General features: G+C 37.2%; 1 pseudogene; it reads left to right on the forward strand.

The window, feature by feature from the left end:
* The first annotated feature begins 90 nt into the window (after positions 1-90).
* LOC137284120 (delphilin-like) overlaps positions 91-24,494 on the forward strand; it is a 50,683-nt pseudogene continuing 26,279 nt past the window's right edge.

The following is a 24,494-nucleotide window of genomic DNA, read 5'->3' on the forward strand; positions in this document are numbered from 1 at the left end:
TATACATAAAGAAAGGATGTAATAGGAAGAATCACATGCTTTGACGGATAACTTGTCTGTGTGATATCTCAAGTACAGTAATTTGTGAATTGTTCAACTGACGCCATGCCACTGAGGGTGCCAGTGAAGTGGCCCCTGTCTTATGGCTTTCAGATATATGGACGTGGTCCATGTTATGTTATCTATGTGGAGAAGGGCAGTGTTGCCCATCGGTCAGGGCTTATGCCTGGAGACCAGATTCTTCAGCTGGAAGGACGAGATGTGACGGCTCTGTCGGCAGAGTCATTGAGAATACTAGCCAAACAAAGTCGTACCCAGCCCCCCGGAATCGAAGTAGTGTCATGTCTGTGTCAGGTGGATATACCTGCCCGAAACGCAACAGGGTACGGATTTACTCTTGTGGAAGGGCGCCCTTTGGTTGTGGGAGCTGTCGACTTCGGAAGCCCCGCCTACAGAGCCGGACTAAGGATAGGTGCGTATTGGGAAACACTCTGTCAAGATTGTTGTGGAATTTGTCTCCAGCAACCTTTCTGTTCATAAAAGGTGACCTTATGGGTCTCATCTGACATGGTAAAGTGCATGTCATGGTACCCTCGTATTGATGATTGCAGTATCAATCACAGGATTATCAAGACCAACTCAGTTACCGCTGTTTACAGGCTACTTTCATATAGCTGGGATATTTCTGAATATGGATGAAAAAAAGAGACCTTTGAAGGTCCCAGGGTAGAATAGGCCTTCAGCAACCCATTCTTGCCATAAAAGGCGACTATGCTTGTCGTAAGAGGCGACTAACGGGATCGGGTGGTCAGGCTCACTGACTTGGTTTTGACACATGTCATTGGTTCCCATTTGCGCAGATCGATGCTCATGTTGTTGATCACTGGATTGTCTGGTCCAGACTCGATTATATGCAGATCGCTGCCACATAACTGAAATATTGCTGAGTGCGGCGTAAAACTAAACTCACTCACTCACTCGCTCACTAAAAAAAGAAATGTATATCAATATAATATCACATGTATTCACATGTCACAATTTTCACTATGTCCACTATATGCTGGATAAAAACACAAGAAAAAACCTATCGTTTATAAAACACATTCATACTGTAAGAATTCTGCTTTACCATTTTCATAAAGATACATTTATCATGTTTCATGGAAAAACAAACACATTTTTTGTTTTACCAACCCAGAATATCAACAACAACTAACACACACACATTGCACTCAGCTCTCTAATACAATGTTGTTTGTGAAGCTTGGATACAATGTGGGGTTCAAATGGGCCTGTAAAGATCCAGGTTAGAATTAATCTTCTGTAAACCATGCTTATTGTAAGAGGCTCCTAACATGATCAGGTGGTCAGACATACTGGCTTAGTTGACACATGTCATTGGTTCCCAAATGTGTGGATCTATGCTCACAGCATTTGTCGTATAATACAAATATAAGCCGTACCATATGTTATATATAGGAAATATACTTATCTGTTTAGAGTTAGGATACTTCATATATGAATGAGCTATTGTGATTTTTGCAACCATATACATTGTCAAAACAGCTGTTTCAATCTGAGATGATTTGTGATTTGAAGACTCGGATTGACCAAATCAGAATCTTGTATGTTCAAAGTTCAGGGTTCAGTCAAACTGAGCATCCAAAGAAATCCATTAAAATTACCAGTACAGCTTAAAAGTTCTGAATCAAAAATATCATGATGGATTCCGTGGACTGAAACTGAAATCAGTTCCACATCGCACAAAGGAGATCTAACTCACATACTTTGAATTATACTTGAGGTGGTTGTAGCATTACAAGTGCTCAAAGGTGGGGCACAGATTTCTTGTCAGTCGGTCTTTACCTGATGTCTATTGACTGGTGCACCATTTGTTAAAAGGTAACCCCGAAATGTCTCTTTTTATTCTTTTTTTTATCACTCACTCATGCACTCACTCACACTCACACACACACACACAATCAATCAATCAATCAAATTCAATCAATCAATCAATCAACCATCCCAGTCAATCAATCCATAAGCTAAATTTGCATAACACTCTAGGTTACCAGTTTCAAACAAACCAACTAATCAACCAACCAACCAACCAACCAATCAGTCAGTCAGTCCACAATGCCGTATAACACTACATGTTTCCAGTTTCAAATCTTTGGTTGTCCTTCCATTGCCAAGGGGTATAATGAACACTGGTACTGCAACCACACCAAAGAGCACACCAGGATCATTCCTAGTGTGGTCACCAAGGCATATGGCCAGTGCTATCTTAACAGCACCCATCAGCCTAATTACTACAGTAACAACCAGCATGCATGGTTTATTTACAACTGTGTCTGCAATATTAATGTTCCTGGCAATCAGGAATCATTTCTCTATGGTTCAGTACATCAGAGACTACTGGAGGATTTGATAGAAGATATATGTTAAATTTTGTGTTTTGGTTGTTCAAAAACCAATATTTGTTTCCTATCAGTCATTGAAAATTGTGATAGAAAATAGGAAGATAAAATAATGCAGGACTAGATTGCTTTTTGTTTCTTTTTCAGTTTGAAAAATAAGCTATTCACTATATTTCTCTACATGTTTAAAAATATTTTTGAATGCATACCTGATGATGATCACATTATACAGGAGCTGTAAAGATCTGGGTTTGAATTCGTGTTCATCAACCCATGATTGTTGTAAGGTGTGGTCATCGAGACTATAATGTGTCTCATGGTCACGCTTGTTGACTTGGTCATCATGTCCCTATTCCATACATTGATGCTGTTGATGTCAATCACTGCGTTTAGTTATTTATATATTAGTCCAGACTGTATTATTGACAGACCACAGCCCTGTAGCTGGAAACATGGAATAGTGCTGAGTGCGGATTAAACAAACATGTCACGGTCATCTTGTCTGTGATTATGGTACTGATTCTGGATATTGGACATGTGTTCACACTATACTCCTCACTTTTATCCAAACGTTCATAATTCTTTTCATGTAAATGCTAAATCATTTGGGACATAAAGAAGCAATGCGAATGTTTTTCAGATTAGTAACTGGGTGTGTCAGGCCATGATTGTTTGAAGAGTACTTCAGATATATCATGGTATATCTTTTCATAACCCATGAGTATCAGGTAATGTCTGCGTTTATCATCCAAAACTCTGTTCCACAAGAGATATCGCTAGTGTGAGATCAGACAATATTTACTAGGAGATATTGTTTTAGCAGTAGATTTTGCACAATACCCCGACAATGCTATAACATCATGAACTTGATGACATCACAGTGCTATGACATCATTGCACTGCAAATCAGATGCCACCGCTGGGTTGTACATTTTTCATTAAAACTAATAAGGAATGATTTTTGGATGATAAATAAAATCTCACCCTCGTATATACTGATATCAATTATATCAACACTCATTGATAAAGGTATAAATGTCCTTGGCAAGCCTTGGATATTTGTTACTTTATCAACTCATGTTGATACATTTGATATCAGTAGACACTTGGGAGAGATTCTCTATATAACCCTTGAGTATCAGATCCTGGAAAACGAAGGGACAGACTCTGCAACCTTCTAGAGAACTACTCAGTCCATCCATCCATTGATGTAAAAACATTAATATTTCAACCTTAGTATCAGTGTTCACGAATAGTGTCTGACCCTCTGACAAATCTGACAGATTTTCCAATGGTCAGACAGAAGTCCCCAACCTGCCAGCCTCATTGTCTGACTGAATATATTACAATGACTTTGTCTGAAGTTCTTATTTGTGGCATGTGACACTTCTTCACTGTTTATAAATTTATGTTTATAATGTTTGTCGTCATATGTTAATAATTTCAATGCCAGTTATAAGAAATGTTAAATCTGAAATGTGTGTTTAATTTTATTCTGTGGGTCCTGTGAATTTTCAGTGGGTCAGACAGACATCTGAAACTTACAGGACGCAATGTGCTGTTACTTTGAAACACCACTCGTAAACACTGTAGTATCTGTCAACACTGCTGACTATCCAGACTTAGGCCTCAGGTCAGTGAAATATCAATTTTAAATATCCGTTTTGGACGAGGATTTCACCACATATGCAGAATATACCAGAAAATTGATTATGATAGAGTGAGTGAGAGAGTTTAGTTTTATGCCACTTTGCAATGTTCAGGACTGCAACATCACACCTGAATTGGCCTTCACATATTATTAAACCAGGTGGGGAATTGAACATGGACTGAGTGAACACTTTAACCACTAGGCTACCCATCATACCTATCAGATGAAACCCAAATGACTCACTAACATTGTTGCTTCTAGGTGATGTGATTCTTGAGGTGAACAACCAGCCTGCCCTGAGTTTAGACGATGTGGGGAGACTATCCAAGGCAGGGCGAATGAGTCTCCTGACCATCCCGGTTGGAAGGACAGGGAACATGTTGCAAGTGGAGAAAAATCTGAACAAGTCCACACCAGCCAGACACCGGGTTCAGAGGGCCAGAGACCTCCATGACAAGGTAGACACAACATTCTTACTCTGCCTATGCTTATTTAATCATTTACTCACAGATCAGCACCCTGCATACAAGATGCTAGTTACTCCTCAAAAAATGCAATTACTCATACATAAACAGATGTGGGGGTAAATACCCAATTGCTTGTAAAATTGTCTGGAGCTCTGTAATGTAATTAACTGTATTTGCTGCAATTCAGGAGTTGCAAATCAGTGTATTTTGTTCTGACCCTCGTATCACAATACTATCTGTATTGAGCGTGGGCAATATATCTATACAGTATTGTATTGCTGTATCATTAAACACAGTAATAAATAAACATACCTGTTGATACCCCTAATCAGAATTATTGAATATGTCAGGAGATGCCAGTATGTCTTACTTTTGTAGCCACAGCTGTATCACTTGATAAAGATAAGTAATGATAAGTTCTAATGCCCAGTTAATCTATCAGCAAAACAAGTAATTCAAACCTTAATCACACACATAAGTAATTTATAGTCATTTGATGTTTGTAGAGATTTTTGACAGCATTACAATGTTTGAACAAGATTAAGTGGGGATAACGCTAATCCCAGTCAATGTAAGCATTGATTTGTATGGTACATTTATCATTATCAATATTATTTTTATACTGAACAGGCAAACCATTTTAGTTTTAATCAAGCAAATAAGGGCATGAAAGTAAAATTTTAAATTTTATAAGCCAGCTTGCTGCAGGACAGTTCAGAATCATTACTCTAACCAAATTTCTGCTAGCCATAAGTTTGAAAGCAGGCAGCTATTCTCACATTCATTAATGTCCCACTCTCTCTCTGTGACACAGCTGGGCAGGTGTTCAATAAAAGCTGACTGTTAGCTGTCGCTACATATGGCTGATGGAGTGTCACAACTATCATCAGTCAATCAGTGGACTAGGTGAGCTACAGTACCCCTGGTTGCACCTCCTAAAAGACCAAGGTGCTCTGATACTATACCTACCTATCCCGCAAACATTAACTTTTGGCTTCAGTGAATCAATGTCCATGAGAGGGTGGACCAGAGTGGTAATGTCACCAGCTCCCAGTCACGCCCGCCTGTGTATTGATGTGTATTATGCTGGTGTTTGTGTGTGGAGTGTTTGCTCATTGTTCTCAAGGATGGGAGGCAGCATGGGAGTCAACACTGCAACATGTGCTGCTGCAACCTGGGCGTTTCTTTATTACACCCAACATCGCCAGGCACGAACTGGACATTAAACAACAATATATTCATATGTGAAAAAATGTCAAGAGTCTCGGATGTTTGTATGACTCAAGTCTGATCAGATATGTCTCGTTGACCATCATTATACTGCCAAACAGTATCTTTTTCAAATTAATCAACACATTCATGATATAAATACCAGGCTCGTACTAGTGTATGAAATAAGGCCCGTATGAAAAAACATTGAAATATTGAAAGTAATATTCATACTGCTGACACACTGAAGTTGATCAGATATGTCTCCTTGACATCACACACTGAGCGTTCATTTTACAAATAATGGAAAACATTCATGATATACACTGCAGGTTGATAGAAACCATGGCTGTCGGCTAAAACTGAACTAAACAGGACCTAGTTATTTAATGGTATACCATTTGATACAGGTTTTATATCTAAGTTTGCAGCGTCTTGATGACTGTTTTCAGCTTCAACTCTTTGAAGGGCCTGCAGTTGGGGAACTTAACAAAACCATGTAGCATCAGGGATAATCATTCATTCATTCATTCATTCATTCATTCAGGGCAAGAATTATTCATGAATGAATGAAAGAAAGAAAGAAAAAGGACAAAGAAATACATAAATGAACGAATGAAAGAATAACACCATGGCCATCCTTCCCCAAACATGTTAAAGAACGCAAAACTATCACTAGAGCACGTCTTAACATCATCTGCCCATTTTAAAAACAATCTACATTGGGACATTTGTTTACATTAGTAATTAATTTAGATATCTTATTGCAGAGCTCTGGGTACTGTACCCACTGTATTTTGGGAGTAGGTGGTATGAATATTGAGTGAGTATTTCAGTGTTTTTAAACACCTCATCATTGAGTAATTATACTAAGCAGGTATGTTCTGCCTCATGTCACACCTAATCACAACCAACTTAAACATAATGGAGATTTTCATTAAAAAATCACTCATCCTATATTGACACTTCATGGCAATCTAGGTCAAGTGACTTTTATGAATATATTCTGTAGTTATGTGTTTTAAACTTTTTCCATATTTAACATTTTCAGTGCGTAATTAGCACGCAACAAATATTTTTCAATACGTAATGGAAAATTTTGTATGTGTGTTTTACCCTGATATGCAGCTTATCTGGGCCTCTGTTATTGCCTGGGGAAATGGCATGGACATTAAGAAAATGTTACCTGAGATTGTCACACACCCCTCAAAAACAGAGAGTTTAAAACGATCACAAAGCGTTGTAAACACCTTTCCAGTTTTGTCAAATACTAAGATCAACAAATTCAAATTTCAAACTGAGTTTGACAAAATGAAACAGCTGAATCTTAATAACTCAACTATTTATGAAATAAAAAAAAAACATACATACTTGATTAATCTATCAACCAAACTGAAATTGTCCCCTGTGTTTGAGTTTAATATTGATTTCAGTTCATTCTGGGAAATGAATTGTCCTGTGTTTACTCAAATTTGAGTAAACACTCAAACTTAAGTCAAAACTGAGACACACCTCAATACACCCTAACAAGTTTTTTAAGTTATAAAACTATCACTATTACTTGAAACACATTTCAACTAAAGGTATATTTCTCTTCTAAAAATTAAACGAATGTGTGAAAGAAGTTTTTGTTGGCACAGTTTAGTCTATCTTCACAGTGTACCGAGAATGGAAGTCAGTCAGCTGTAACATGCTGACATGGAACTTTACTACAAATCTACTGTACTAATACTGACACTGAAAACAATTATTGGACTTAAACTGAATTGACAAAATAGTTACCTTATCTTCTACATGTAGGTTTTCAATTGCCACAACACTCAGCAAATTTAATCAGCTGTTGAAAATAAACCATGCTCAATCCTTAATACTAAGCTACCGTCATACTGGCTGCACTGGTCATGTAACGACTGGTCATGTAGCCACCTATAAGGGGCTTTTCGAGGAGGGCTCCCTTTGTAAGAGTGTCCCTGGTAGGATTGATAAATTAAATGGTTCCATAAAAATAATGTCAGATATCTCATTTGGAGAACCAACTTGTAAGAAGTAAACCCGCATCTCCAGCGTCATCACCCATCCTGTAAAACTATCCCAGCAAACCCCTGATATTGAAGGACACTACCAACACCTGGGTAAATTGGGTGAATTGAATTACTGGTATACTGTATGTGTGTGAGGACAACTGGTGCACATTTATCACTGTGCACTGATACTAGTTATTGTGATATTGATTACAGGAAACTGTGCACAACGACAACTGCAGTAAAGCCTTTGTAATCCATCATCCTTTGGTTAAATGACAACTGTCTGAGGATTCAGTATCTGTATATTTATTACGTTTTTAAATCATAGATACCCATAAAGATTTCGGGTAGAATAGGTTTTCTGCAACCCATGCTTGCCATGAAAGACGACTATGCTTTTCATAAAAGGCGACTAACAGGATTGGGTGGTCAGGCTTGCTGACTTTGTTGACCCGTGTCATTGGTTCCTATAAGTACTGATTGATAATCATGCTGTTGATCAGAAGATTGTCTTGTCCAGACTTTATTTATTACAGACTGCCACTATACAGCTGGAATATTGTTGAAATCTAAAGACACTCACTCACTCATACACAAAGTACCAGATGATAGCAATATGTAGGCCTTGTGCCGCACGTTAGTCGCCTCTTACGACAAGCTGAGTCGCCTTTTATGGCAAGCATGGGTTGCTGATGGCCTATTCTACCCCGGGACCTTCACGGATCCTCGAGTTCCAAACTTTAAAGCGAAGTACATTCACATCTGGGTCCTGACGGTGGCCAGTGGTATTGTTTTACAAGAAAGGGAGCAATAGTTACATTACTTTAAACCATGTGTTCCATGTTCACAATATATTGCAATACATATTGCAGTATGCTAACACTTATCACACTATATCACACACTTATCACACAATACAAAAATCTTGGCAATACTCAGCCCTACATGTTTGGAATGAGATCACACAAAAACAGGTGTGATACCGAGTGATGAGTGATACTAAGGTCACAGTATCCTCAATTTACAAGTCACGAGTGGTGTTTAGATTTTGTGTCATGTAAAGGGTACTGTAAATCATGAAATTAATGCGAACATTTTATTAATGCGAAAAATGCGTCTGTACATGTGTCGCATTATTAAAATGACGCATTTCAGTCTGGGGGTGTACTTTTGAATAAACAGAAATCTCTTCCTTTCATTGACACTACTTAATACCTATTGAAATTATTCATCGGCAAATTTTGTCACTAAGCAGAAGTGTTGACTCTGACTACACCAGACAACACAGGTCACTTCCTCATTACGGGTATCGCAAGTCAGTTATCACTGGTTACAATAATCACTGTCAATTGTTCAAAGTCATTGAGGCACATCAGCCAGACCGGACATTCTCCAGCCACACAGGATCATTTAGCGATCTTTGCTCACCTTTGCAATCGCGGCCTCCATCCATTTGGCATGTAGAGGCTTCATCACACTTATTCGTAAATCCACAAGTCCTTTTTGGAACCTGTGAAATTGTCTAACACTTTGTTGGCATACCAATTAATAAATTGGTTCTTCATGGCCACCTTGAATTCACCATCAATTGTTGTCATAAGACAAGTAGTAGAAAGCAATCAAATGATCAAACATGGCAGCATAATCAAAACATTGTTAGCTCCATTCCATTCAATGCTTAACAAGTTCAATTCAGGTAACTAGTGTGTGGTAATAAGAAATGAAAAGAAAATGAACAACAAAGAATCAGGGTGTCGCATTTTCTGATCAACACAGCTTCCTGAGCTCGCATTAATTTCATGACGCATTTTAGACTCGCATTAAGTTCATGACGCATTAATTTCATGATTTACAGTAAATAACAAATAAAGAATTCGTACAAGTGATTCAGTTTGGACCTTGAATTTGAGTATTGAATGAGAATATGTCTTGACAGGAGAGAAACAAATCATTCTTTATAATCATTCATGCTCTATAATACTTGTGAATTTATTATGCATCTTTTCCATGTACAAGGCACATTCGTAAAGTGGTAACACACAATCTGATCTTTATTTCTCCGCATAGCCCAAGCTGCCTGTGAGGCTAGAAGGCTAATAGTCACATGACTTATCCCACTGGGTACCCATTTTCAGCTAGGTGAACAGAGACAAACTCACATGCCCAATGTGAGGCCGGGACTGAAGTTAAGAAACTCTCAGGAATCAAGCTAGCAAGTATGGTCATCCATCCAGTGACTCAGTGATTTACCTGACCCTATTTCAGAGGTTCAAATAACTCAAAACCTTTAAATTGTGAGGTACCAGTTAAAAAAGGTCCCAAGCTACAAAATGGTAAACTGACCAGCTGCATCAATTTATGAATTCATTCTTGACTTGGGGTGAAACGGTACACAGTACAGCACGTATTGTGGTACAAGGCCTTGGTCCATCTTGGTTCAGTATATGAGATATTATCATTATGCAGAAAATTGGCAGCAAGAGCCAAACTAGACCTTACATTGCTTAATAACATGCAAAAACTTACCATAATCTTTGATATTTTGAATGAACAAAACTGTCATTATATAAATTATATTAAATAAATTAAATAAATTAACACAAGATATAAGAACTGGATAGCAAATGGCAGGTGATCCCTTGTGCGTTCATAGCTTTTGCTCATAACAGTATGTATTCCATATCTCATCTTGATGTTACAGTTATGCCGAATAATGACATGTCTAAAGTAACACCTAATTTCAGATCAAGTCATCTCATTCATAGCTGACCAGTTGTTGAAACACATCAAAGTTTGTTACCTACGAGGACGAAGTCATATCAGCGTTCATATTTTTCATATGATGCCCTAGGGCAAAGTATCACATTGCCATGGTAACGTGACATCATGAACAATGCCATAATGTCACAGTTCTTCTGTGATGCTGTGTTCTACATGGTGCAACTGTGGGTAGCCACCTCATTTCTGAAGGTAGATTCGGGTTGATTTTCCTGAATTTAACAACTTCAGTAATAAATTCAAACATTATATGAGTGCCCATAAGATACTATGTTATGACACGAGTGTCTATATTCAGGCATAGCATGACATGGGCACTCATATAATAACCTCTAAGTAATCAATGATGTGTATCAAGTAGGTAGTTTTGTTATTTTAGTATGAATGAATTTTTGAAAATGTTTTCTTAATTGATTGTACTGAAACATGAGCTGCAAAATTCAACACTGATTATTCAGCATACGGTAGTTCAGTTACATTTACGTAAGATTGAGAACTCATTTGATCGTAATTCCAATGAGCTTATCTGTTGAACGTTAATTCAATAAATAGTACAAAATCTCAGACATGTATGAATTTGGAATAGTTGCAATATTACAATTACGAAATTCTTAGATAGAATATACTGAGAACATATGAGAGGTAAGTTTTGCCACGTCACGTAACAAAATTTACCTGTCAATATGATATGTTCTCAGAAAATCCACTGTTCATGTTCTAGATGTTTATTCATAAACCATTTGTGGTTTTTATTCATAAACCATTTGTGGTTGTACTAAAATTAAGAAACTAGGGTTTTTTATGTATCAGATGATTTTTGCATTTATTCTAAAGTCTAACGTATTCTACCAGTCATATTTGGAAAAACCCAGCCGGAATTTCATATGTACGATATGTAACAACTCGTCTTTGATCCAGAAAATATGTTTACATAATGCACAAAGTTACAGAAGGTATAACACTACTTGACAAATATATTTATTTTAAATAGCTGAAGCAGAAACCCAGGTTCTGATATCTTGCTGGCTTGTAAATCTAAGTAGACGACATTCTCTGTAATTCCGAGCTTACTTCCAGGAAAATGGCGATTATCTAAGAATGCATAGACTTGAACAACATGATTCGATTTGTAGACATTTTAGAAAAGGTATTAAAAGTTTTAGAAAATGACGGAATGAAAACCGAATCTACCAAATTTTTTAGTTAGTTACGGTATACCGAACCGAAGGCCAAATATCTACTAATACCACAGTATTCCGTTTCACCCCTATTCCTGACTCATTTCAAGTATTTTTTAAATTGCTGGCATTTTTTGGGCTATAACATTTCCACTCATGTAGGATAAGCACAAATTTTACCATGGATTTCTAAATTTAACAGAAGACACTGACATTGATAGAAAAGTTTCTAAAACAGTGTCGGTTGTCAGTTTAATACCACACTTGCCTTGTCTTAAAACCAAATTCGTGATCATTCGGTAGGTAATCTTAAAAATACCCCCTGCTAAGACAATTATTTTGTGTATATACCACATCTATTACAGAAAAAAGGAGTGTAAATTATTGCTGAAAAGGTTCTACTTTCATAAGCATTTTAAATCTTTTTTTTTCACAACTGCTCAAAATGTGAAAACAAACCTAAACTGCATACATTTGAAACCTTCCACTGAACAGTCAGTTCAAATCTAACTTAGGAATATTGTTAAATCTCTTCATTAAAATATTTGCAGATTCATCTTCTGAATGGTTGACAGTTAAAGGTTGTAAGGAGGCTTGGAATACGAGTGTTTCAGACAACAGCATCAAATGATAAGAAATTTAGGTGTAGCAGATGACATCACTTGGCCACACCTTTAACATATTGAACACTCAATATTATTCTTCATTTTTTTTAATAACTTCAGTGCTAGTTACCGCCATTATAAAAATGTTAGCTATTAGAATTAACTGACATTTTTTGGGATATCCATTTTTGTAATGACAATGTTTTCATAATTTTGAATAATGTTTAAACTCATTAGATGATACAGCATGGTGAAGATATTAAGCGTGCAAGTTTCACCATTTTGGAATCAGGAAAAGTGAATGTTATGAAGTGTAAAAAAATCTCATCACGTAATGAAGAGGCAACTGTGAAAGTATCAACTGGGCAGTATCAGAGGGAAATGTTGCGTTTGATATTCCGATCAGTAGCAGACATTTAGACTACCACAGCTCACGCGCCATCCATTATTATTGAGATGTGCAGCAGGTGGTCCTTATTTTCTCATATTACTACACATACCTCATTTTAAAACTCCTTTCAACTGTAACAATTACCCAACAAATAGATAACACAGTTGTTTTAACTGCAATATGTTATCGATGAAAAAAATAATTAAGAACTATCAATTGATCATGGGGTATAGTGTGTCCTAAAAACAGGTGTTGTTATAGCGAGGTGTGCATGCATGCGTTTATCACCATTATGTAGATTTATTGATTTTGCACATGTTTTATTGGTGAAGCCCAAACTGCACACAAAGGAATATTACAAGGATATATAGATATTCATCCACCTATTGAGTCTGACTATCGGGCTAGAAGTCCAGGACTTATAGATTGTGTAAGAGACTCAATGGTGTTGAGAGACAAATGGCTGCAATGTCAGAATGAATCTTGTCCATCGTATCTGTTACGCAGTTTTGATCTCCTACTAATCCCGATTTACTGCAAAAAATGACAGAACTAACAAACGATTTTTCAGTCCATTTACTGGACTCAATATGAATATTCATTGTTTTATCAACAAATTTTCTGCTGCGTAAGAAGAACCTCATGAATTGATGGTGTTCACAGATGGTGCATAACTTTGCATATAGTTTTGGCTCCATTTGGGTAAGAATGATAAACTGATTGCTTTGTGCATCTTAAAAGCTCTCAACACCAACACAGAAGTCACTGCACTGCAAATATGTCACAATAATGCTGCTATGATTTTAGGAGCATATGAAATTTTGGAAAATGTGAATGTAACTGACCACAAATTTTGCCGTCCACTGAACAGTAAACCTCCCTCCGTTTTTCTTGTCATAGATTTCCAGATGTCTTAATTTCATAATAAACAATTAGATTTCTCAGTTGTTAATGTAGGGATACAAACCCAGATAGATGTATTTATGAAGTACTGACCCATGACTGTTAGTTAAGCTGAGTGTGATAACATATATAGATTTAGGTGTGACACATGTCGCTGACCCCTGAACATCAAGTAGGTCACTGTGGTCAGTCTTCAAATCTTCTGGTTTGATTATGCCCACTAGTATTATGCTGCAGGGTGTCTCTGACACATACAAAATAAGTCTGTTGGGGAGGGGCATTGTGTAGCCTGATGGTTAGTGCATCTGCTCGTCATGCTGGAGACCCAGGTTCGATTGCCACTTGGGTCCAGTGTGTGAATGCCATATCTGGTTTCTCCCTGTGGTTGTTGGAATATTGCCAAAAATGGCATAAAACTGTACAGACTCACTCATCCCAATACTTCCTCTGTCTGTGAAAATCCAGATTAGGATTAGTCTTCAGCAACCCATGCTTGTCTCCCCTTGAAGATCTGGGTTAGAATTGGTCTTCAGCAGCCCATGCTTGTCTCCCCTTGAAGATCTGGGTTAGAATTGGTCTTCAGCAACCCATGCTTGTCTCTCCTTGAAGATCCGGGTTAGAATTGGTCTTCAGCAACCCATGCTTGCAGTTAGAGGGGACTAATGGGATCAGGTGGTCAGAGTCACTGACTTGGTTGTGATCATGTTATGGCATTGCAACTGGGTAGATCAGTGGTCATGCTGTTGATCACTGGATTCTCTGGTTCAGACTCTATTATTATGTAGCTAGAATATTGTGGAGTGCAGCATTAAACAATAAATCAGGCAACCATAAGTCTTGTCTCTCATCCCCAGAACTGCAATATTTTCCTCCCTTTTTACAAGGATAGCTCTAAATGAAACAAGTCTAGTTTTCCCACAAAGGAAATCAAACAAGGTTCTTCAGAGTGACAAGCCAGTTCTAATCACACTAAAGATACTAAAACAAGTCTAAAACTGTGATCTATCAACTGGACAGTTGTAACATTCAGATCTGCTAAAAGCATGAAATGTAGAAATAACGTGTGGAGCATACAATTGGTATTAGCCTTCTTCCTTGATTTATGATTCATAATTCACATGAAAAATATAGACCATTTAAATTCATACAGACCCTGAAACAAAGACAGCCTGTGAAAGTGTGTAACATTTAGCAAGTCTAGACTTCTGCTGCTTTAGGAATGTCACAGAGAAAGCACCCAGACTCCTTTCTTATTTGATTTTATGACGATAATTTAAGACTTTTTTTTTCTGTTAAACATGTTCATTTCAAAGATGAGATATTAGACTGACATCCAAGCCTACGAAAGCAATTCACACAGACGTGCAATATGACTGAAGGTTTTACTTAAACTGAACAACACTTTGATTTATCACAGCCATTTGAAGCCATCACTTGCTCAGGTTGTACATGAGATATCGGTCCCCAACATAAGGAGAAAAGAGTAAAACCTTTCCTACTAGTCTTATTGATTGCAGTGTGTTGTTCTTGCCCATAGAGACTCCCAGTGTTTATTAGACACCCTTTAAACTTTAATGAAGCGTTCCTCAGAACTAATTAAATCTGACAAGGGTTTCTCATCGGACCATTGATTGTTGATGGTTTGAGGCACCAGATGGCGGCCATTAAGTGCCACTGTTTTAGGAGGAAAGCCTTTTAGTGGATGGAATATTTCTACGTATTCTGGCTTTGTTGTCTTGAAATATAGGGGTTTGGAATTATTTAGGTAAACACGGTTTTGATCATGTTCTACAACCGTTATATAATATTATAGAGAGTGAGTGAGTTAAGTTTTATTCTGCTTTTAGCAATATTCCAGCATAATATCTTTGCAGTGACACCAGAAATGAGGTGATTACATTGTACCCATAAGGGGAATTGAATTTATGTTTAAGAGTAACTAGTAGACAAGAACCTCTCAGCTACTCCACTTCCCCTATTAAGAGAAGATAAACTTTATTGTCCCACAAGGGAAATTTGTCTTGCATTCATAGAGTCAATACAAGTATATAACAACAAATGATGAAAGTATTTATACACAGTGTCAAGCTAATCAGAATATAATGATGAATCACAACATAATCAAAGTACATGATATAATAATTAATATGAATGTTTTGCAAAATCAGTGTGAATCAAGTCTGAGATAATTTCTATTTTACACTGAATGGAATTTCTGGAGAAAGGCTGGGAATACTTCACAACTTTTCATTTATATTTACAGTTGAATTGTAAGTAGGGTTTAACATGCTTTGAGCAGGTGCTTACACACCTAAACAACATAACTAGGGTGAACTGGAATTCGAACCCAGCATCATGGGTTACTGATATGCTAAAGGGAAGTAACTCAGCATCAATTCCAGCATCTTGGAGACAAGCCTCACATGCACCCATTGTAATATTGACCTGAAAGACAGATTCACATGTTTCTTGAAAACTGTGAAATACATTTTATGAAAGGGCTGGTTTCCATTATGCCTGTGAACCAGTTGTTGCAATTATTAATTATTTTACCTTAGATGTTCATTGTGATAATGTTACGCAGCATAAAAACTAATAGGGTAGAAGTTTCTCAGGGTATAGTGGACGCGTCACCTGTGAATGAGGTGACTTCTTGACGACTCTCTACTTGTTCAGACACAGATGAACCTTGGCTTCCTTTCACTGCCCAATACACTCTATCTGTTAAAGTGTGCAAAATAGCCTCTAGCCCTCTAGCCCACTAGCCCACTAGCCCAGGCTAGTAAAAATCCATTGGGCCAGTAAATCTCCATACTCACTGGCCTGACTCTCAGTTTGATTTTCATGGAGTCATTTTGTACACATGGCACTCTCTCCGACTTGTTAAGTTATACTATACACTTTCAAATCATCCTTGATTATTGCCTGATAAAAATATGCTTCATGATAAAACCTGTGTCACACTGACAATATCTTATTTTGTGTAATAATTTGCTTAGGTTTTACATTCAAATTTTAGGGTTGTTAAATATTTTGTTGGCTAAACTTTCAGGCATAACTAGCCTGACTGGCTAGCAAAATCTGGAAACTATTTCACACACTGATCTGTTGTTCTGTTACAGACGAACCCAGGCCTTCTTTAATTGCCCACAATCCTCTACTTGTTGTTCTGTTACAGATGAACCCAGGCCTTCTCTAACTGCCCACAATCCTCTACTTGTTGTTCTGCTATAGATGGACCCAGGCCTTCTTTAACTGCCCACAATCCTCTACTTGTTGTTCTGCTATAGATGGACCCAGGCCTTCTCTAACTGCCCACAATCCTCTACTTGTTGTTCTGCTATAGATGGACCCAGGCCTTCTCTAACTGCCCACAATCCTCTACTTGTTGTTCTGCTATAGATGAACCCAGGCCTTCTCTAATTGCCCACAATCCTCTACTTGTTGTTCTGCTATAGATGGACCCAGGCCTTCTTTAACTGCCCACAATCCTCTACTTGTTGTTCTGCTATAGATGAACCCAGGCCTTCTCTAACTGCCCACAATCCTCTACTTGTTGTTCTGCTATAGATGGACCCAGGCCTTCTCTAACTGCCCACAATCCTCTACTTGTTGTTCTGCTATAGATGGACCCAGGCCTTCTTTAACTGCCCACTATCCTCTACTTGTTGTTCTGTTACAGATGAACCTCATCCTTGGAGATGACTACGAGAAGAAGATGGCCGTTGTGGGAATACTCAAGCAATATGCTGAGGATCGGGATGTGGATGTGTTTTGTGAGGCACTTGGTGTCATTCTTAAAACTCCACATCAACGACGGGTTCTCAGGCAAATCAGGTACAAACTTGCTTAAAATGACTCTAATTTTTCCTATTTAGACAGAGTCCAGTTTCATAAGAATGTTCTGAAAATTTCACCCTAATTAATAATCAAACCTCAGATGTATTTTTCTCTCAGAAAACCCCTGAGTAACAGATTAATTATTTTTAGCATCACACATATGTACACTAGACCAGCTGTAGCTCAGCAGTTGTAAAGCTGCAAAAACACATCTGTTATACAAGTCTACTGGAACTGCCATGCCTAATTATGCAGCAACTTATTTGTTTCACATGACAAATTTTAAGGCCATGATTGTAAATGCACCTGTTTTGGACACTGTGGCATGGTTATGTATAGTTAAGTTAGACCGTTTTTACAGACAGTACCTGTGAAGGTCTGGATTAGAACTGATCTTCAACAACCCATGCTTGTCCTAAGATGCATCTTACAGGATTGGGTGGTCAGATTTGCTGACTTATCTGATACATGTCATCACAACCCAGATGCTTAGATTGATGTTCATGATGTTAAGCACTGGATAACACATAGTGTAAATGTTGCAGAGTGCAGTTTTTGACTAAAAAAAACATTCAAAACATTAGAAATGACTCTCACATTTTGTCCTCTTACGGTGCATTTCTGGGTGCTGAAAAATGTCAAAACATATGCAGGCAGTACTTTCACAGGGTCATATGGGTTGACTGAAGAAAACAGTTCTTTTGTTGTGGACTAATAGTTTGGGATGTTTTTGCAGACCTTTTGTGCCACCCAATCACCGCCCCCGATTTGAAGAGCTGATGAAGATGAAGAACCCATCTCACATGTCAAGTGACCAGTCCAGCAATATGTCTGGAGGCCTGGCCCACAAGATCGGATACAGAAGGTACAAGGCCGATCTTTCTTTGTTACATATTTTTACAGATCTCCCACTAACCATGCAGCTTGGAGATAGAAATAGGACTGAAATTAAAATTCTGTTTAAGGATGCTCTGTATTTTATTTTACATGAAGTTGCACTGCAGGTTCTACATTTAGACTTGCTCTGCATTATTTAGATGTATTCTGAGACAAATATTTGTCCAAAGAGATATACAAATGTCAGAAGAAAAGTCCTGAATTGAAATTACAAATTTCTCAATTCGTGACAAAAACTGATGGTATGATTAAGTAAAACAACTTTTGTTGCACGAACTAATCAAAGTGAATCGCAATTAATTTTGAAAAACTAAATGCTAATTCTGTCTTATACGTGTGATGTCTGACATTTGTACAGTAACATGTGGGATTTGTACACCTATCAGTGAAGTGTTTGTCTCAAGATTACATCAAGGGGTGGTGGGTAGCCGAGAGGATAAAGCATTTGCTCATCACGCCAAAGACTTGGATCGATTCCCAACATGGGTACAATTTGTGGGGCCCGTTTCTGGTGTCTCCAGCCATGATATTGTTAGAATATTGCTACAATCAGCATAAAATTAAACTCAGTCACTCACTGACAAGATTACAATATCTGCCATATATGAAGAAATACACTGAAAAGCAGACACTGAATAGATTCTTGACTAATATATAACAAAATATTTATGAACAGTCTATATAGAAAAACCTTAAAAAACTCTCACATCAGTTCATATTTTCTGTCGCATATTATGGATATGGTCAACACAGCAGTATGGAAATTTTTTCAAAGTTCCTGTTAACAATTATCCAGACAATTTCAGCTCATGATGTTTAAACTACAGTGAAATACCTTCATAATGAGGGAGCACTGAAATTAGTTTGTTATATCCATAGTACACTATTCACGAGATTCCATTGATAGAACAATAAAGACCATCCTCGATATCTCCAGCGTATACGGAGGCAATTTGAGGTACTAAAATTATTGGGCCAACCCGTAGATGCATCTAGGGTATTGTGGAGATTCTTTGGAACATATACCCTGGAGATATCGGGAGTGATTAAAGACATGGAGTACAATACATTTCTACTCAGTTTATTTATTCATTCATACGTTCGTTTCACTACAAAGTCTGTGTCCACGCTTGGCTGACTGCATAAGTTCACTGAAATGTCCAGAGATTGCAAATCAGTTTGCTATACACTGATTTCAAAGTGAGCACCGCTATTTGAGTTCGTTTATTATTCACACCGTTAATTAGTGTTAACTTGGACTTATAGGGACTGGAAATCAGTTCACTATATATATAGTAAGTTCATTATAGTGAATTTGGTATTCATGACTTTTTTATATGATAATATACAGAGGTTTATTCTTGACTTTTAAGACAGTTTGCTGTAACACAACAGTCCTATTTATCTATGTTTGTTATAAAATATTCTACTGTATCAGTACTCGATTAGTTTATCTTTCACATCAGACTAATTTTGTACGTGGTTTTAGCAAGCTCCCTCATTTGACAAATTCCTATGCACATTTTTTACAGGAAATACTGCATTATCTATCATTTTTATTTTTGTTTGACTTTTTCTTTCTTTTTATGATGCATCAAAGAGAAACAACAGCTAAAAATAAATTCAGTCTTTCTTGAATGTATTTTCTGAAGGTGTTTAAATCTCCTGTCATTTCTGTGCAGTGAACTACAAAATTTCCTATAAGGCACTCTGTAAGGATGAGATTTGAAAAAGTAATTGGAATGTTGAGAATTTCATCAAATACAGCTCCTGTTGTATGTTTCCAGGGTGCTTTGATGTATTTTTAGTCGTAGTTCTCCCTGAATAAGTTGAACAGAATAAGCAGGATGGCAGAAGTTGCCAGGTGAAGGATGTGTTTCACATTACAATCGCCAGGTTTTGTTCTGCACCAGATGGTTTTGTGAACAAATCACATTGTGATTTACTGCCTCTGATATTTCTTTAATCCAGAAATGTTATTTGCAACTCAAAATGAAATAAACAGATAAAGTGATTTACCCATGATTATAAAAGGTTGTGGAACATTATCTAGTGCAGATATTTGAAGAAATAGTTCGCTTGTACACATGAAAAATTACATTAAAAGTGTTGTGAATTTGAACTGATTTTTCACTATAAATAGCAATTATATCATCAGGGACTTGGAAAGAGAACTTTGACAATGGGCCATTTTCAGGACTATTAGCCATTTCCTGAATTTTGAATGGGCCACTTTCCTAGTATCAATAGTGAACTTTCAGATTTTAATGGGCCACTTTTCATTCTAATGTGCAAAATGGCCCATGACCCCTGTCTTTCCCAGTCCCTGTATCATGCTGCACATGTGACTTTGGAATGGATTTTGCTTCTCAACCAACAATCCTTAGCTTTGAGTTTGAAAACTGGTCAGTGTTGTTATCACAATATTGCTAATGCAAATATTTGAAAAAAATATACCATACAAAATAAGTTAGGGATATTGGTATTTTTATCAGTATATCAATGAATAAATACATCATTATTCATAATTTAAAAATTTACACATATCCCTAACTATTTTTGTCCACTATAGTTCCATTGTACACATGGAAAATTCCATGAAAAATGTCAATTGGATCTGATTTTTCACAATAAATAGCATATATCATGATGCATGATTGATTTTGGAGATGGATTTTGCTTCTCAAGTGACTGTTTTAAAAGCTGTTATCATAGTGTTGCTCTATGACAGCAAATATTTTAATCTATAATTCCATGTCACATGATGTGATGTTTATATCCTCTACAGAGTAATCCAGGTCATACGAGATGAAGGCAGTTTTGGGTTCATCATCAAGGGAAGTAACCCTGCCTACATCGAGAACCTTGATGAAGGTGGCCCAGCAGATAAAGCTGGACTTCAGCCCAGAGACTTCATCATGAGACTCAATGGCATTGACGTCAGGTGGGGTATAGCTAATATCTGCTGGTTTGCAGCCAGAATTCGGCGAAAAAATACATTAAAAGAAATGTTATTCACATAGAATTGAGATCTTGACTAAGTGCCTTTTTTCACATTTTATAAATTGTAGTATTTGTGTGACATATAGAGAATTAGTGATAGAAATGATCTAATTTTCGATTCCTGCACAAAATATTTTTGTGGCTTTTCTGATAAAAACTCTTATTCGTGTGTGACCTTTACATCAAAGTTACAGATTTGTTAATTATTCTCACAGTAAAAGTTCATTTGGGGATGTAGGAATTACGAACATTTTAAAAAAAAATGAAAAGGCTTTACAACTTCTATCAATATCACCATCATATTTAAGGAACTAACAAACAACGCTTTTATGTTACATCTAATGTTATGCTCCAACTGCCCTCTAGGCGTGCTGACCACAATCGCCTTGTGCAGCTGTTAAGGGACAGTGGGACGGCACCGACCTTGGAGGTGCTGCGCTGTGTAGGGGGACTCAACTGTGAGTATGAGACGTCACATGACCTGAACCCCAGACTTTTAATACTGTTAAGAAATGCATTCAATATTAGATTGAAATTCTGTCTGCAATGTAGTTCATCTGATACGATTACATCTTACAGATTTGAACACTACAATGGATGCAGTTATTGCACATACCCTAAAAACTGGTCCAGCCCTTTCAACACTTATTACTAAGGAGAAAAACAGTTTTGATCTTATTGAATTTAATGCACACTGAACACATTTGTGCAAGCAAGATAGCATTCCTACATGCACTTTTTGAATTTTTTTTTAAAATATATCTAGGGCACAATAAATTCAATACTAGATTTTATTCAGATTCAGTTCACTACCTTTGTCTTGCTTAACACCACACTCAGCAATAACGACCTGTAAACAATTGAGTCAGGACATTACAGCAGAAGTCCATTAAGTAGGTGGTTGGTTTGTTATGTAGCACCACACTCAACAATAATCCAGCCAAAATGGCCAATGATCAACAGCATGAGCATTGATCTACCCACTTGGGATGTGATGACATGAGTCAACCAAGTCAGTGAGCATGACGACTCGATCCAGTTAGTCACCTCATATGACACGCATGGGTTGCTGAAGACCATTGCTGACTCTTATTTTCATTGGATACACATATGACAGGGCAATGTGTATAAATGTATGAAATTAAGTACAATACAAAATTTTCTGCCAATATCTGTGAATGATCTCAAGATGCATTACATTCATTAACTCAAATCTACCCATAATTCATCATATTTACCTTGATTTAGTCGTCATGATGCTCATAGGGTTATTCACCTCAGTCTGTGTGAAAACCAGCTACGTAGCTAGAATAACCAAGCATCTACGTCAATCTGGATGTTTTGCCTGTTTATCCACTGTTACTGAGCCTATCAGCTTTCATCACAAACAATGTTTCACTCACTGCCACCAACAAGCAGTTGAGATAGAGCATAGTAATGGGAGAATGTCTGTACACAAATCTATTGTTAGAAAGCATATGTTTACACTTGCTTAATATCTTATGATCAGATTATATCTTTTTAGAATTTAAAGTCATTTGCAAAGTTCTTTTTTCAGACTAACAGGAATTATGGAGTATTATAGCACAGTAAAAATATATTATTATTATTATATGTTTTCTGTCAAGATAAAACAATGTGTTTAAAGTCATTGAATGTCTCCTGAATTGTAGAAATTTCTTTCTGGCTTTGACTCTCTTTAAAAGTTGTAACTGGTTGTAATTAGCTATGAAAATATAGATAATATGTTGAAAGGTAATTTAATCTAATACACTGCAATCTTCCATGATTATTCTGTGTTGGAAAACACAGATGTTATCAAGAGTTACTGGCTGGTGGATAAATGGGTTGTTTTCACCACATCTCTGGAATGGCATTAGCATGCTTCCTGGAATGCAGGTTCAGGGGATCAGCTGGCACCGACCATTTCCGAACGTGCAGCGCTGAATTAGTTTACTGGGTGAGATGGGGATAAGATGCAGATAGCTGCAGGATTCCTGTCATGGCTTGATACCCTTTGAGGAACGTACCATTCCTCATAGAACAATTCACTCCACTCAACTCCACTGATATGCATAGGATTTAAATGTTTCTCTGTAGACTGATGTGTAGCATTGTAGCATTTGCTATGAGTATTTGTCATAGTAGTAGTAGTAGTAGTAGTAGTAGTAGTAGTAGTAGTAGTAGTAGTAGTAGTAGTAGTCTCAGGCATCCTCCTCCTCTTCATCATCATCATCATCATCATCATCATCAACATCATCATCATCATCATCATCATCATCATCAACAAGTATGAGATATATATTCACCAACTTAAAAATGCGTCTAAAGAATCTCATAGTGGTAGTGGTGGTAGTAGTAGTAGTAGTAGTAGTAGTAGTAGTAGTAGTAGTAGTAGTAGTAGTCTCAGGCATCCTCCTCCTCTTCATCATCATCATCATCATCATCATCATCAACATCATCATCATCATCATCATCATCATCATCAACAAGTATGAGATATATATTCACCAACTTAAAAATGCGTCTAAAGAATCTCATAGTGGTAGTGGTAGTGGTGGTAGTGGTAGTAGTAGTAGTAGTAGTAGTAGTAGTAGTAGTAGTAGTAGTAGTAGTAGTAGTAGTAGTAGTAGTAGTAGTAGTAGTAGTAGTAGTAGTAGTAGTAGTAGTAACAACTACAGCAAGAATGTGACTTATTTTACACAAAGTGCTACAGTAATATAGCTAGTGGATCATGTGCATTCAATTCTCAACACCTGCCTCCACTAAAACACTCGAAAGTTTACAGTCAGTGTCACTTTCCTACCAGGTACCCTTTCACTATATGCTGAAAAGAGGCATCTTTCGATATGAGAACACTTGTGCAACATGTGCATAAGTGTTAAGTAAATGAAGGCAAGACGCATTGTTCATTCAAGTTCATTTAGTGATTATTTTGAAGTTGTTATCGCCTCTTTCATTTGTAGCACCTACCATCAGCCTCAGTTCACTGTCCACGGACTCATCTGATTCAAGCCATGCCTCCACAGAATGGCTGACAGATCAGAAGTTTGTTGATAAAGAGGGGCGCACATTCAAGCAGAGGGTAGGATTGAAACTACAGAATTTAATTCAAATTCATTGCCTTT

This window comes from Haliotis asinina, chromosome 5 (assembly GCF_037392515.1).
Source record: "Haliotis asinina isolate JCU_RB_2024 chromosome 5, JCU_Hal_asi_v2, whole genome shotgun sequence".
Lineage (NCBI taxonomy): Eukaryota > Metazoa > Mollusca > Gastropoda > Lepetellida > Haliotidae > Haliotis > Haliotis asinina.